This window comes from Protopterus annectens, chromosome 5.part0 (genome assembly GCF_019279795.1).
Source record: "Protopterus annectens isolate FY-2018-M chromosome 5.part0, PAN1.0, whole genome shotgun sequence".
Taxonomy (NCBI): Eukaryota; Metazoa; Chordata; order Ceratodontiformes; family Protopteridae; genus Protopterus; species Protopterus annectens.
Window position 1 is genome coordinate 1,846,634,021 of NC_056735.1, and position 15,994 is coordinate 1,846,650,014.

The window sequence follows — 15,994 nt, forward strand, 5'->3', positions numbered from 1 at the left end:
GATGGGCACTTCATGTGCCAACTCTTATGCTAATCTAGTGTTAGCATATTGGGAGGCTACTTACATATTAGAACATATGATATACTCTAAGTTTATCAAATACTATAGACGGTTTGTGGATGATGTTTTTTTTTATCTGGGGAGGGGATTTGGAAAGTTTGGAAGAATTTGTTACTTATATAAATGGAACTATGACCTTCTTGACGTTGACTAGTACGAGCTCACAGACTAGTATTGAATTTTTGGATGTCATGCTGCAGAAGGAAAATGAGACTCTGGTTACAGAGATATATAGGAAACCTTGTAGGAGGAATGCCATCCTACATAGAGATAGCATGCATCCACCGCATATACACAAAAATGTTGTTAAAAATCAAGCAATACGCCATTCTCGTCTGACAAGTAATGATTCTGTGTTTTCTGATGCTGTTATAGGGATGGAACAGGAGTTAATGGATAGAGGCTACCATAGGAAAGATCTTATAACGTTACATGAAGTTGAACGTGAACAAGTAGGACTACCCTATATCAAAAGAAGCAATCCAGTACATGAGCAACGTACTAGGAACAGAGATGATAGGAGAAGAATTGTTATTCCCTATACTAATAATAGCAGTTCTGTTGTAGATGTTATTAAAAAGCAATGGGGAATTTTACAATTAGATGAGAGCATTAAGGACTTGGTAGGCACTAATCCTAGTATTAGTTATAAGAATACCAAGTCGTTAAAAAGTATGCTTTGTTATGAAAAGAAAGGGGGAAACAGGATCACCTCTCAAAGAATGGGAACATATGCTTGCCATAATTGTAATCAGTGTGGTTTTATTATGAATTCCAATGTTTTTGAACATCCGGACACTAGTGCTAGGTATTAGTTTAACCACTATGCAGATTGTAAGTCTAGAAATGTGGTTTACCTTGCTCTGTGCATGAAATGCCAATGCTTCTATGTTGGTAAGACCAATAGAACTTTGAGAGAAAGAATTAGGGAACATGTCTATGCTATCCATAGACAGAATGAGGGTAATGCCTTAGCTAATCATGTTTTACAGCTTGATACAACACATACTTTTAGATTTATGGTTTTAGGGCATATGTACACCACTGAAAGGCTAGGGAACATCAATAATAGTACCGAAAAGGAAGAAGCTAAATGGATCATTAAGTTAGCAGCTGATAAAGGACATGGCCTTAATGACAAGCTTTCACTGAAACCTTTTCTAGCAGATAGGCCATTTAAACATTAATTTTATTTATTTATTTATATATGTATAGGATGTTTGTCAACTAGTTATATATGACTGTAAGGGAATAGGTATCTTGATTTTTTTATGTGATAAAAATGTTTTTTATATTTTTGTATATTAATATTTGAGGTTTGATCTTTTAATATGAAAGGGTTAATTATTTGTTGTATGTGATGTTTTTTCTGTTTTGAATTAACTTGAGCACCAATGATATTGTTTTTAGTGATCATGTGCTAGATATCTAGCTTTTTATAGGTGTAACAGTAGTATTTAAGCAGCCTTGATTTTAAGTGTTTTATTTCAAGTCTGATGAAGCATCCTTAGAGACGTGAAAGCGCTTACTGAATCGAATAAAGGATTTTTACTACTGAATCAAATAAAGGATTTTTACTTTCACCTTGGGATTTATTTTTTATGCCTTGACTTTTATCTGGTTTGCTTTGATTGCCGTGGCATATCTACCTTTCTTTTTTGGTTTTCATACAGTTTTTTGTGAGGTGATACCTTACCCTGTAGTTGTGTTCTTTGTTTGGGCTAGGTTTGTAAAGGCTCTAGGGCCACTAGCCTAGTAACTTCTTATGAAGATATGAACCTATGACTCGCCAAGGTACAGTTTGCTAGATCATGCTTCAGAAAATCCAGCAGACCAAAGCTGTTTATTTTTAGCAGATTACTGGCTTAAAAAAAAATCACCAAAACAATATGGAGGCAATACATCCCCAACACACCTTACTCCATATGTAGGGCGTTTTTCCTCCTACAACCCCCAACTTATACAGCTAAGTCTGAGACTGCCACAACTTAGTGGAAATTGCACATTTGCTGTTTTGGAAGCCATGGAGGAAGCAATCTGATCTTTCTTTGGCAGTGATAACTGTTGACGTGCATCTAACATACAGGTTTCTACTCACCAGCATACTGATATCCTGCCAGTTATTTGTAGCAGTTTACTTTCCTTGGCATAAGTCAATACAGGTGTCATGGAATGATATGGGCAAGTGCATGTCTTCCAAAACACGACATAATTTTCGTTTGTTCTTATCTTGGCATAATTTTTAACAGGTAAAAAAGTATAAACACCTTTTGGAAAAGATTTTCTGATATGATTCTAACAAACTGGGTTTAATCTGATTTTTGATTGACTTTTTTAGTGACTTTCCCACATAAGTTCCTTAACAACTATGTTTACTGCAAATAAAATGCAGTTAAGATTATATGTTTTGAAACCTTATTTTTCTAGATACACATAACAGCATGTATTACAAAAACTGTCAAAATGTGATAAAGGCAATAAAATGTGAATACAGGTACCATAGGAACAGTTGCTCCAATATAAAGAAAGGACTCCCTTTGACAGAGTTGTAGGAGTGATACCATATCATATTGAACTCTAAAAAACACTACAGAGTTGTAAGTAACCTCCAACCAGTGTTCGGTGAGGATGACAAGTTGGGAAACATTTTTAAGTACTCCCACAACTGGCATTTAACTAACTATCAAATTTAAAGAATTTTCTTGAAAGAAGCACACTTGACCCAGAACAGAACATAGTCATAAATGGCACAAAACCCAGCAACCAACCAAGATGCAAAACATGTCAGATTATTTGTACTGCTTCCAAGTTTCAAAGTATAGGGTTTCTTTACATGCACTTCTAAAAATGTGGTTTATCTAATCAAATGCAGGAGATGACAGGTTATATGGGAGAAACAGGCCAGACATTCAGAATTAGGATGAATGTCCAGCGCAACAGGTATATGCAAAATGACTAACAAGCCAAAGGCAGCATATCTTTCCCAGCCTGATTATTTTTTTATCAGACATGTCAGTTATGGTTCTTACAAGGATATTTCAGTACACCTGTGGAAAGTAGAAAATGGGGATTAAGCTAATCCAGTTGTTCGATATGATAGTTATTAGTTTGAAACTAGAGCTTTGTTTTATGAGACACTGTAGCACTTAAAAATTCCCTCTGAGCAACTAACAGTGCAAATGCCATAAAGCAACAAATGATGTCATACCACAAAACATTAACATATGCGAGAGATGCAATTGTATAGCTAAATTGGAGGCTAAGCTCTCTCCATCCAAGACTGGAACAGACAGTCATGAGGAGAAGGTTAACACTTGCATCACACCTCCAGCCTCACATAGACATACTAAACCAGCACTGGCAAAGAATAAACATAAATACGTGAAATCATACTCGGAGGCTCTAAATAAAAACCTGAAAAAGCATCAGAGACCTCCAAAGCAAACACCCAAAAAACCTGCACCTCCCATCACAAATGAGACAACACATAAAACACAAAATCAGTGTGCCGCACAATCATGGCCTTAAGGTGAAATAACATACCTAACATACTAGTAATAGGTGACTCTATAGTCAGGCACATTGACGTCCCACTCACTAGGCTGGACAAGGAGGAGGTTACTGTTAGCTGCCTGTTGGGAGCCAGAATTCGCCACATAACACAAGCACTCAGGTCACTCCAGAACAAGTACAAATATGACTCTGTCGTTCTTGTTGGTGTGAATGACCTGAGACATACCTCCCTGGACTACATGAAAAGAGACATGGAAGAGCTCTCTGATCATGTAGTCCAGGCGGGTATGACCCTGACCCTGAGTAGCATCCTGCCCTCACCAAGAATGATACCACAGTATAAAGAAAAAATGATCAATTTCAACAACTGGCTAAGCTTCTGGTGTCATTCAAAGGGGATCCAGTGTCTATCAGCCTGGGACGACATGCTCAACACGCCTTGTTGCTTCGTAAGAGACAGCTTACACCTGTCACCCCTAGGCTTTCGAATACTGGCCAAGGCTCTTTCTGCCCCTATAGTGCTTTTTTTAGGCAAGGCTGAAAAGTCAAACCCACCTCCGTAAACAGCACAAATAAAAAAATGAGGGTTATGCTACTCAACGCCAGGAGTTTAAATCTCAAAATGCACATGCTTGAAGCACTCCTCAGTATGGAAAATGTTGACATCTGGTTGAAACCTGGTTCAAGGCTCCACAGAGCACCCCAGCACTACCGGGCTACAACTCATACCATACATTTCGGCCACAGAACATGGACCGAAGTACAAAAGGAGGGGGTTTATCCATATTCATCAAGGATACCTACCCTTCCAGGTTAGTGGCGCAGCATGATACCTCTGAGATCATCCATGTGCAACTAACATCCGGCAAATCTGCAATGCAAATTGTGACCTGCTACAGATCACCCTCCATGACCCAGGACCACCACTCCGCCTTTCTGGAGACACTGGAAAACATGAAGGTCCCACCGAACACCCTGATATTGGGCGATTTCAATTACCCTATCGTTAACTGGGAAAACTACTCAAGTACAAACTCCCAGGTCCAGTACTTCCTGGAATTTATCAACTCAAATGCCCTGGATCAGTTGGTAAACTCCCCTACCAGAGGTGAAAACATATTGGACCTGGTCATCACCAACATGGGCGACAGGTGTTCCGCACCAGAGGTCAGCCTGTCACTGGTTAGATCAGACCATAAACTAATCATTCTGGATGTCCACACCACACCACAACCCCCAACCAAGGAAACCACAGTGAAAAACTTTTCTATAGCAAACTTCACCTTACTTAAGACAGAGGTGGTAAGTTTCACAGCCCCCACGCTAAAGGATAACAGTGTCCAAGATGCAGGAACATTTACAAATGCACTCTATGAGCACCTACAAGGATGCATTAATCATGCCATCCCTAGCAAAACCAATACTCACTCCCCTAAGAGAAGGAAACCAGTCTGGTGGATCCTTGACATAAACAGGCTATACAATAGAAGGAGGAAACTAGTTCAGAAAAAAAGCAAATCCCAAGAAGGAAAGACATCCTTGATCAGTTTCAGTAAGAAACTAAGGTCCCTCATAAAATCATCCAAGGCTAACTTCGAAAGAAAAATAGCCTAGGATTCGAAAGATAACCACAAAGCCTTCTTTAGCTATGTCAAGAATCTAAGTGGCAACTCGCAGATATGCTCTGAGCTAGTGCAAAATAGCACAAAATATACTGAACCTACTGATATTGCCAACATCCTGGCAGATAGATTCAGTGCAAACTTCATCCCCCTCTCACCCCCAAAAGGGCCCACAGCAATACCTGAAAAGTGTAGTGTCCCAGAAATCACAGACACACAGGTGAAAAAAGCCCTTCCAAAAGCCAAAAGCACAGCGTCAATTGGACCAGATGGTGTCCCAGGCTGCATCTTGAACGAACTACAGAACAAACTAACCCCCTACCTAAACACACTGTTCAACCTCAGACTCTTCACAGGCTACATGCCCATAGAATGGCGCACAGCAACGGTTATTCCGCTCCACAAAGGAGGAGCCACAACTAACCCTGGTAACTATCGCCCCATAAGCCTGACTAGCTTGGTCGGCAAGGCTATGGAGCGCATCATCATGGAACTCATTAACAAAGACATTGGGAACCTCTGAACACTTGACCCGACCCAGTTCGGCTTTGTAAAGGGCAGATCATGCCTACTAAACCTGGTTGACTTCTTTGAGACAGTCACCAAGGCCATAGATGATGGGAAGGTGGTTCACACAGCCTACCTTGACCTCACCAAGGCTTTTGACATCATTCCCCACTCGGGAATTATAGAAAAACTCACCAGCCTGAACATAAACCCCTATGTCACAGGATGGGTTGCCAACTGGCTTACAGACAGAACTCACACAGTAAGAATAGCGGGCTCCAGGTCCGACTCTAAACCAGTCACAAGTGGTGTCCCACAAGGCTCGGTCCTGGAATCCCTACTGTTCAGCATATACTGTCAGAAGTTCAGGCAAACACAGGAGGACTATGGCTAACCAAGTTTTCTGATGACTGCAAACTGGGAGCCATAATTGACTCTCCGGCTGACACGGACATTCTCCAAAAGGGCCTTACTGAGACGGACACCTGGTGTCAAAGTCATGGTCTCAAGCTAAATGCCAAAAAATGCATAGTCATCCCATTTGGGAAAAACAAAACATCCATGAATTACCACATAGGTGGCAGCCCCCTTAATACAAAAGAGGTAATAAGAGATCTGGGGACCCAGGTAGATAGTAATCTCTCCTTTGACAACCATATTGCCAAAGTAGTTAGGAAATCCTTCTATGTAGCCTACCTAATTACTAAAGGGTTTGCATCTAGAAATTAAGAGGTTATAGTACCCCTCTGCTCGTCACTCATCAGACCCATTATAGAGTACAATGCCCCATTTGGGATGTACCTCACAAGACACTTCCAACAGCTGGAAAGACCAAAAAGTACCTCACCAAGAGGATTACTGGCCTCAAACATATGTCCTATGCAGCCCAACTGGAAAAACTCCAGCTGTACTCAGTGGCATATCGCTTACTCAGAGGTGTTCTCTGCCTGACTTACAAAGCTATGTCCAACATGCTCCACCTAAAGAAATCCAAGTCACTGCGAGCCACTCACTCTAGTGAGGTAAACCTTGCCACAACAATAAATAGAACATGCTGGAGGGATAGATTCCTATCACAGAGACTCCCCATGCTTTGGAACAAAATTCCTAACTACATTAGGCAGAGCCCCTCACTAACACTCTTCAAGAGAAACCTTGACGAGTGGATGGGTAACAGAAAATACACCCCTGGGATCACTTCATTGGCTCTTCTTGACAGAGGCTCAGTTAATTAATCAATGGGGCGGCAAAAGCTGACACACTCTGGCTAGGCTTATAAATGCCCTCGGGCAGATAGCCTAGTACCTACCTATGAACCTATGTATACAGAAGGGCATCAGATGTTTTTCTTTTCGTAATGCTTGATTGTGTGATGAATTTACACTTAATCTAAACTGCTGTCATCAAGTGTCAGAGTAGTATCTTGAGCTGTTATCTTCTCCCGTAAATGAACACATAATCTGCATGGAGAACCTTTATTTTATGGCAGGCCATAACCTGATTTTCAAAAGTTTCATGCTGACACAAACATACAAAATACCTGAGCTGCACACCTTCTTTCCACACTCACATTTTCAGGTGTCTTTTTCTTTTCGTTAGCCAATAAGACAGAGATCGTGTACAACCATTTCTTGGCAGAAGTAGTTATTTAAGCACTGTAGCTAATATCAGCAACTTAGTGACTCCCAATGAAATGCTCCTTTTAGCTTGGTAATTACAAAAACCTGTGTTGGTCCAATAAAATGTGTTACATCACATCTGTGTTCTAATGTCTGGTCTTCTTACAGTCAGTGATTCTTGCTGTAAGAAGGTGGACTTGTTATTTAGTGTGTTTACCTAGTATTAATGTACCCTTCTGAAACATGTAGTATCCAGATAAGTTTCTTGGTATTTTATGGATTATTACAGAATCAGACAAAAAAAAATGATTTCCCCTCAGAACTCATAAATTCCTTTGCTGCTTTTGTTTTCCATATAGTTGCTGTTACCTTCCTATTTTGTAATTGTACTAACAAAATAGCTAACCCTGAACTGGATTAGAAGATGGAAAGATAATTTTTACTTTTGTAATAATAGTTTTTTATATTAAACTTAAAAGATAGAAGAGAAACAGATTGCTTTGACAACTCATGTATTGGCAGTGCCAATGCTACCTGATATTAAGAGATTAGAAAGTGTATATATTGAAGTTATGTAGTTCCTTATTTAGTTACAGTGCATCTTTTTCATAACAGTGTAGTAGGCAACAGTGAAAATGTAATAAGGCTTGCTGCTGGTTTCATTTAAATAATGTGATTATGACATTTGGTAATAGGTTCATAGATTAGTACTAGGCTAATTGCCCTCATGAACCATTTGAAGCCTAGCCAATTACCCAGTGTGAGAATCAAACCCTGCACCTTGTGTCTGTAATGTAAACACCCTAACCATCATACCAACCTCTCACCCTTTGCAAAGGTTTTAGTACTAATTCAGTGATAGTCAGTGTCATGAGACTGAAGATACAAAATCTCGTTCTTTTCAGGTGTTTTATATTGCTTTATGTGTGTGTGTGTGTGTGTGTGTGTGTGTGTGTGTGTGTGTGTGTGTGTGTGTGTGTGTGTATGTGAGAGACTGTGCATGTGCCTAAGCTGAGCCATTTCTGGTGGCATAGAGGAATAAAGCTCTGACTGTGACCCAAGTTTGTCGAGCAGTTCAGGCACCAGCAGGAGCTTACGGGGGTGAGGGGTAGGGATGACAAGGCATAGTCTGGTCTCTTTTACTGAGGTAAGGGTATGGGGGGACTTGCAGCATAAGTAGAACCTGTTGGAAGGAGAGGTATGCAGCACAGAGTTTAACTCTTGTGTGAAACTGTCTTCCACTCCACATAAATCAAAGTACTGGTCTTAGTCTGTCAAATGTCATTTGAATAAATGGATGGGAAACCACATATTAGCCCCTGGTTTATCACCCGCTATCCCTCATTTCCTAACACATCATTGTTCTACCAATGGGTTATTCATATGCAAAACATTATTGCTAAAAACTACCATGAGAATGTAAAGCTAGGCTTCTTACAATCCTCTCAGATCAATAGTCTAGTAAGTACTTATGAACCCATGAAAAGAAAATTTGCTTGCGTATGAATTACTCATATGGGTACTTTGAACAACTGCTTAGTTGAGGTACCTATTAACCTGTGTGAATAAGGTAGCAAAGACACCAAGCAGACCACAAATAGTCAAACATTTCCTCTACTCACAATTGCACCTTTGTCCTAATGTGCACAGGAAGTTAATGCTCCCAAAATTCCACTGCAAATGGACCCATCTGAGAGGGTTGTTGCATTCACCTCACTGTTATCATTACCTAAACAGCTGCAAAGAAAAGTCAGTATCCATTTGTCTTAAATATAATTGGAAATTCAGGAATAAACTTCTCTGATAGAACGGCCACATTAATAAACTGTATAACAATAGAGGGAAAAGAGTGAAATATTGTTAAAAATCCCTGTCTCCCTGCACTAAAACCTCACTGAAACATGACAACATGGAACGTAACAGCACGATTATAAAATGTAAAGCAAAGTAGAAGGTGTCAAAAGGGGCAACAGATATCCCTTCAGTTATGTCAGGAAATGAAGGGACAATGTCCATCAATGTACTGAAATCATCCATAATAGCATCCTAACATTCCTGTCCCAATGATAAAATCAGTAAACTAGCAGACAAAATTAGTGGTAACTTTGAAAATGTAGTTTCCCCAAAAATCACTTTGAAACAAGTCTTGGAATTCATGTCAAGGCTAAAAATAATAATATTTCCTTGAAACCAAACAACCTACAGGCTGTATTAGTCTGGCCTTGTGGTGCAGAGGAATAAAGCCCTTACTGCACCCCAGATGAATACAGAATACAGAAATAAATAGGATACATTACTGTGCAGCTAAATTAATAACAAATAACGTCTTACCACAAAAACACAACAGAAGGGGAGAAATTGAATGCCATCATGGAAGTATTAAATGGAAAAAACTATAAAGCAATTAAGACAAGAAGTGTCACTGTTAGAAGAGTATAAAAGACAGAACAGATAAACAAAAATACTCGGAAAGATAGACATGATAAAAGCAGTCCACAGTATCAAAACAGATCAGGATCTATTGTGGTCTATCACAAATAATAAGTTAAAAATATCAGCTCATGCAGGAAAAACTTAGAAGATATGCAGGTAAATATAAAGGAAAAATATAAAATAAGCAATTTACTGATATCCCAAAAATGTTATGTAGAGAACTGGGAATGGAACTGAAATGCCAACAAAAAAGAAGAAAAAGATACATTTTGGAGAAATATCTATGAAGATCTTGTGGAACATAACAAAGATACTAAATGGATAGAAGAAGTAAAAGAAAGAATAAGAAGTTTAAATGTACATGATATAAAAAGGGAGGAAGTAAACGGCCAGAGTGATTGAAACAAAGTTAAGAAAAGCTCCTATTTGGAAAACCCCAGGCCCAGATGCAGTACCTAACTTCTGCCTAAAAGTATTAACATATTTAAATGAAGATTTAGCCATGAGTAAGAACTATTTATATGTGCACCCTGAACAGATACCAACCTGGTTAACTATAGGAAAAACAATACTTCTACTTAAGAGTGAACCTGCAAGCTATCTTAAAAACTATAGACCAATAACTTGCCTTCCAGCGGCATATAAACTATACACTAGAATTGATACAGGCAGTTTATAGTCATTTAGAAGAAAATTCAATCATGGCAATAGAACAAAAAGGTAATAAAAGAAAAGTCATAGGTTCATAGGATGATACTAAGCTATTGGCCCAGAGGCTCTTATAAGCCTAGCCAAGAATTTCGCCCATGTTCCCTCAAAGTCAGCACCTGTTTCCCCTGTCCAGCAGGGACAAAGGTGGGATCCCAGGGGTATATTTTCTGTTTCCCATCCTGTCTTCCAGGTTCCTCTTAAAGAGGGCTAGAGGGGTACTCTGCTTGACATGGAGAGGGAGTCTATTCCACAGATGGGGGAGTTTGTGGGACACAAATCTATCCTGCCAACAAGTTCTGTTAATGTCACAGACCAGATTAAAGCCTTGCATGTGGGTTGCGTGAGTGGAGTTTGTCTTCCTGATATGCAGCAACTCCATCAAGGCTGGGTCTGAAATGGCCTTGTATGCCAGACACAGCTCACCTCTGAGCAGTCTGTATGAGACTGAGTAGAGGGACATGGCTTTTAGCCTATCTGTACAGGATAGGTGTTTGAGACCCTGGATTTTCCTGCTTAGGAACCTCTGGGGTCTCTGAACTACTGCATGTGCTTGGCAAGGTACATGCCAAAGGAGGCATTGTACTCGATAATAGGTCTGATAAGGGAGGAGTACAGGGATGTTATGACCTCCTTGTTCCTGGATGAAATACCCTTACCTATGAGGTGGGCCATGTAGAAAGCCTTCTGTACAATGGAGGCAATGCGGTGGTCAAAAGTCAGGTTGCTATCAACCTGGTTGCCCAAGTCCCTCATGACTGATTGCATGCTTAGTACATTGTTATTAATGTGATAATTAGTGGGGATGACATTTTCCCCAGAGGGGACAATGATGCATTTCTTGGCATTCAGTTTGAGGCCATGCTTCTGGCACCAGTCATTAGTGTGGGTAAGGCCCTCTTGGAGGATGTTCACATCACTAGGGGAATTTAAGACAGCACCCAGCTTGCAGTCATCTGCAAACTTGGTCAGCCACAAACCACTGGTTTTGGTTTGCACCTCAGAAAATTATATCCCAAACAGTAGAGGCCCTAAGACCATTCCTTGGGGTACACCTCTCATTACAGGTCTGCTTCTAGAGGTGGCTTCCCCTACTTTGACTGAGTGGGTTCTATCAGTGAGCCATTTAGCTACCCATCTGGTAACATACGGGTTTATGCCTAGCTAAGTTTATCTATTATGCCTGAGTGGGGAATAGTGTCAAAGGCTTTGGTTAGGTCAAGGTAGATGGTTTGCACCATCTTCCCCTTGTCCATGGCTTTGGTGACTGTTTCAAAGAAGTCAAGTTTAACAGGCATGATCTCCTTTTGACAAAAAACAAACTGTGTGGGGTCAAGTGTTTGGAGGTTGCCAGTGTCCTTGTTTATAAGGTCCATGATAATGCGTTCCATGGCCTTGCAGATCAGGCTAGTTAGGCTGATGGGCCTCTAATTGCCTGGGTCAGTGGACGCTCCACCTTTGTATAGAGGGATGACAGTGGGTGTCCTCCATTCATCTGGGATGAAGCCAGTGCTCAGACTTTGGTTGAATAGAGTGTCTAATGGAGCTGCCAGCTTATGCCTGAGTTCATGTAGGATACAGCCAGAGATGTTATCAGGTCCCATGGAGACTTTATTTTTTGCCTTTGAGAGGGCATTAAGGACCTGCTCCCTGGTAATGAGGGGAGGAGGGCAGGTGCTGGGGATGTCCTGATTTAATGATGGGGGGACGGGGGGGGTAAAGTTTTCACTGTCCCTGTCTGCCAGTAGGTTGGCTATATCTATGGTGTTTGTGTATGTGACCACCAGTTCAGAGCAGATTTGTGTGTTGCTTTTGAGATTGCAGACAGATGTGAAGAAAGCCTTGTGATTGTTCTTGGTGGATGTGACCAATTTGGACTTGAAGTTAGCCTTAGAGGATTTCACCAATGACCTTATTTGCTTGTTCAAACAAAGGAGAGATTGCTTCCAACTTGGCACTTGGTCCTTCTTGGCCCTGGACAGCAATTGTTTCCTTCTATTATAGAGTTTGTTTATTGCTGCTGTCCACCAGAGAGGTTTACTCTTTCTTGAGGAAGATGATTTGGTCCTGTCAGGTATTGCTGACTTCATACAGCTATGTAGGTGCTCATATAGTTTTTTGGTGTAGGTTTGGACATTAGTGCTAATTCCAACTGAAAGGATGGTGGCTGTGGAGCTGCTTATACCTGCTCTGAGGAGATTGTAGTCAGCTTTGGAAAAGTTTTTTCGTTTGACCCTGACAAGTGGGGAGGGGGGAGTCAGAGGAGATGGTGGCTTCAAAAGTGATCACTTTATGGTCAGATCTTACCAAGGAGGATGACACTGTAGGAGTGCCACAGTGGCTACTCATGTTGGTTAGGACCAGGTCCAGGATATTTTCACCTCTCATAGGGGTGTCAACCAGCTGATTCAATGCATTGGCATTGACAAAGTTGAGGAATCTCTGGGCATTCATGTTTGGGGTAGAATAATTCTTCACTCTATGGTTGGGTAGTTAAAGTCACCCTGGATCAGGGTAGAGGGTTGAATCTTGATGGATTCAAGTAAGTCCAGATAGGTGGAGTGAGCATCATGAGTCATGGTTGAGGGTCTGTAGCTAGCTATGATTTGAATAGGCCTTTTGTCAACAGTTAACTGCACTTAGAGTGTCTCCTGTGCATCATACTGTTTGACCTGGAGGTGTGTATGTCTTTAATAAATACCTCCTTTGGCTTTGTAGCCCTCTGTTTGCGGTCTGAAAGTATGGTAGGATGAGTAACCTGGTAAGGTTGGGGTGCTTTCCATAGCTTTGAACTAGATTTCAGTGAATGCACAAATGTCAGCATCCTCCAGAGCAAGGAATGCTTGCAATGAGTGTGGTTTCATGCTAAGACTCCTAGCATTTAGCAGCATGACTTTTAAATTTTGTTTATAAGAATTTTTCATGTTGGTAATCTTGTGCTCATGACTATGCCTAAAAAAAGCACTATGGGGGAGGCAAGTGCCTTTGACAGAAGCCTAAAGCCCAGGGGAGACAGATGAAGGCCATCTCTGGCAAAGCATCATGGTCTGTTAATCATGTCCTCCCAGGCTGTCAGGTACTGGATCCCCTTGGAATGACACCAGAAACTAAGCCAATTGTTAAAGATAATCATTTTCTGTTTGTATTGAGGTATCATTCTAGGTGATGGCAGGATGCTGCTTAAGGCTAGGGACATACCTGCCTGGGACACATATTCAGCGAGCTCAATCATGTCTCTCTTCATATAGTCCAGAGAGGTATGTCTCAAATCATTCATGCCAACATGGACTATGACAGAGTCATAACCATGCTGGTTGTTAAGAGACTTGAGTGCGTGCATGATATGACAGATTCTAGCACCTGACAAGCAGCTTACTATGACTTTCTCCTTGTATAGCCTGGTGAGGGGCACATATGTGTGTCTCACAATAGAGTCTCCTATGACTAGTATGTTTGATTTGTGGTTGGGCCTTAGAGCTGTGAGACACAGACGTGTGTACTATGTGTGATGCTTGATGCTGCGGGTTGTGATGTGTGTGTGTGTTTTTGCCTTGGAGGTCTCTTGTTTAGGTATGTTTTTGTTGAGAACCCCCACATATATAGGAGTGTGTTGTACAGATGTGGGTGGTGTTAGAGGTGTGGTGTTTGTAGTGTTAGTGCAGACAATCTTCTCAGTGCCAGATATACTGGCTTGTGACTGAGACAGCAAGGATTCTAGATTCTTAATTTTATTGCATCTCTCACATATTGCGTTAGTAGGTGGTAGCAGCAGAGGGTTGTCTGTGTACATAAGGCAGTTGCTAGACTGTCTCAGGATCATATGGAACAAAGGATCATTTGCCATTAAATAAAGTCATATTGGTGAAATGTAAAAAGGGGAAGAATTTAAGTATGGCATGGATAGACTATAAAAAAAGCATTTGACAGTATCCTACATTCATGGATAAAAGAGTGCTTAAAAATATATAAGATACACCCTACACTGATCAGTTACATTAGAGTGACCATGAAACAGTAGCAAACCACTTTAGTTAACCCATGATAAAGGACAAATTATTATTCCAGGGATAAAAATTCAAATGGGGATATTCCAGGCTGACTCTGTCACCTCTGCTGTTTTGTCTTGCCCTTGATCCATTAAGTTATCTACTTAACAGATAAGGTCATGACTGTAAATTGGCTCACAGAAAACAACAAAATGTAAAGACTTATCATCTTTTTGTAGATGATTTAAAACTGTATAGTTCATCAGATGAGGAACTTAAAGCAGAACTGCAAGTGGTCAAACTTTTTCATATTATATAAGAATGTCATTTGGTCTTGATAAATGTGCAAAAGCAACCTTTAAAGCAGGAAAGCTGCAGCACCAAGAACTCATCAGTTTGGGACAGGAATGTGATATAAAAGAACTTGAGCAGGAGGGAGTATATAAATATTTGGGAACTGATGAAGGATCAGCAATAAAACACGAAAAATGTGAATAAAATTGAGTAAGGAATACTTTAGAAGACTTATTACGGAAAACAGAGTTGACATCTAGGAATAGAGTCCACACTATAAAGCAATTTGCTCTTCCTGTCCTAACTTACAGTTTTGGAGTGATTGACTGGTCCCAAAAGATGTTGGATAGGTTGGAGAGGAAACCAAGAAGTATGCTTCATGCTCATCAAAAGATTTATAAAAATCAGTTCATGCCAAGATTATATATTCCCCTTTATGAAGGATGTATAGGTCTCCTCAAAATTGATTACATGTATAGATCTGCAATTGTGGAACTGCATACATACATACCTGCTGGCCTTTCAATATCCAGACATAATGAAGGTTTTGAAACATGGAGAATAAGTCTAAGATGACTTCCTTGCTTAGTTTAGCAGAAGCATATTGGGATAAAGTGGGAATGAAAATCAAAGCAGTAGATAAAAATCATGCAGCAACTGACTGTGCCACAAAACAAAAGAAAGACTATAAGGTGAAGGATCATATGATGAAGAATATGCGGTCATACTTAAGATATGCTACAAAAACTAATCAGTTCTGGGCACATTGCATATGCTGCAAAAAGCACGTTTAGCTAAAATCAAAGATTGAAACAATAATAATTCCATGAACTTTAATGATACTTTGACTTAGGAATGGTGTCCATTCCTGTCACGGTACCAGACACCCAAAAGACTTGGAAAATTAAACCAGAAAATACACTTATATTACTGATTTGTAGCTAGAACCCCCAGCCTTTTAAAATTGCGGCATCAAAATAACAAAGGGCAGTTTAGTGTATTCCATTATCACAACATAAACAACCTTTTTTCATTAAAAATAAAGTTGTTAAATACACTGACCCTCTTTTCAGTATGTGCTTCTTAAAAATAACAATTAGTGCAACCAAAAAGGAATTAATATTGTATCCTGTTGCAGTGAATCACTTTTACCTACCAGTTGTCAACATTCTGAAGTATAAATCTGAGGGTCAGATGAAGGTGTAGTACTAAATGAAAATGTACCCATGATGCTCACAGAATTTTTTTTTTT

General features: G+C 40.2%; 1 protein-coding gene across 4 annotated transcripts in view; it reads left to right on the forward strand.

The window, feature by feature from the left end:
- Positions 1 to 15,994, forward strand: part of LOC122801936 (serine/threonine-protein kinase Nek5-like) — a 626,240-nt gene that overhangs the window by 364,650 nt on the left and 245,596 nt on the right. The window lies entirely within an intron of this gene.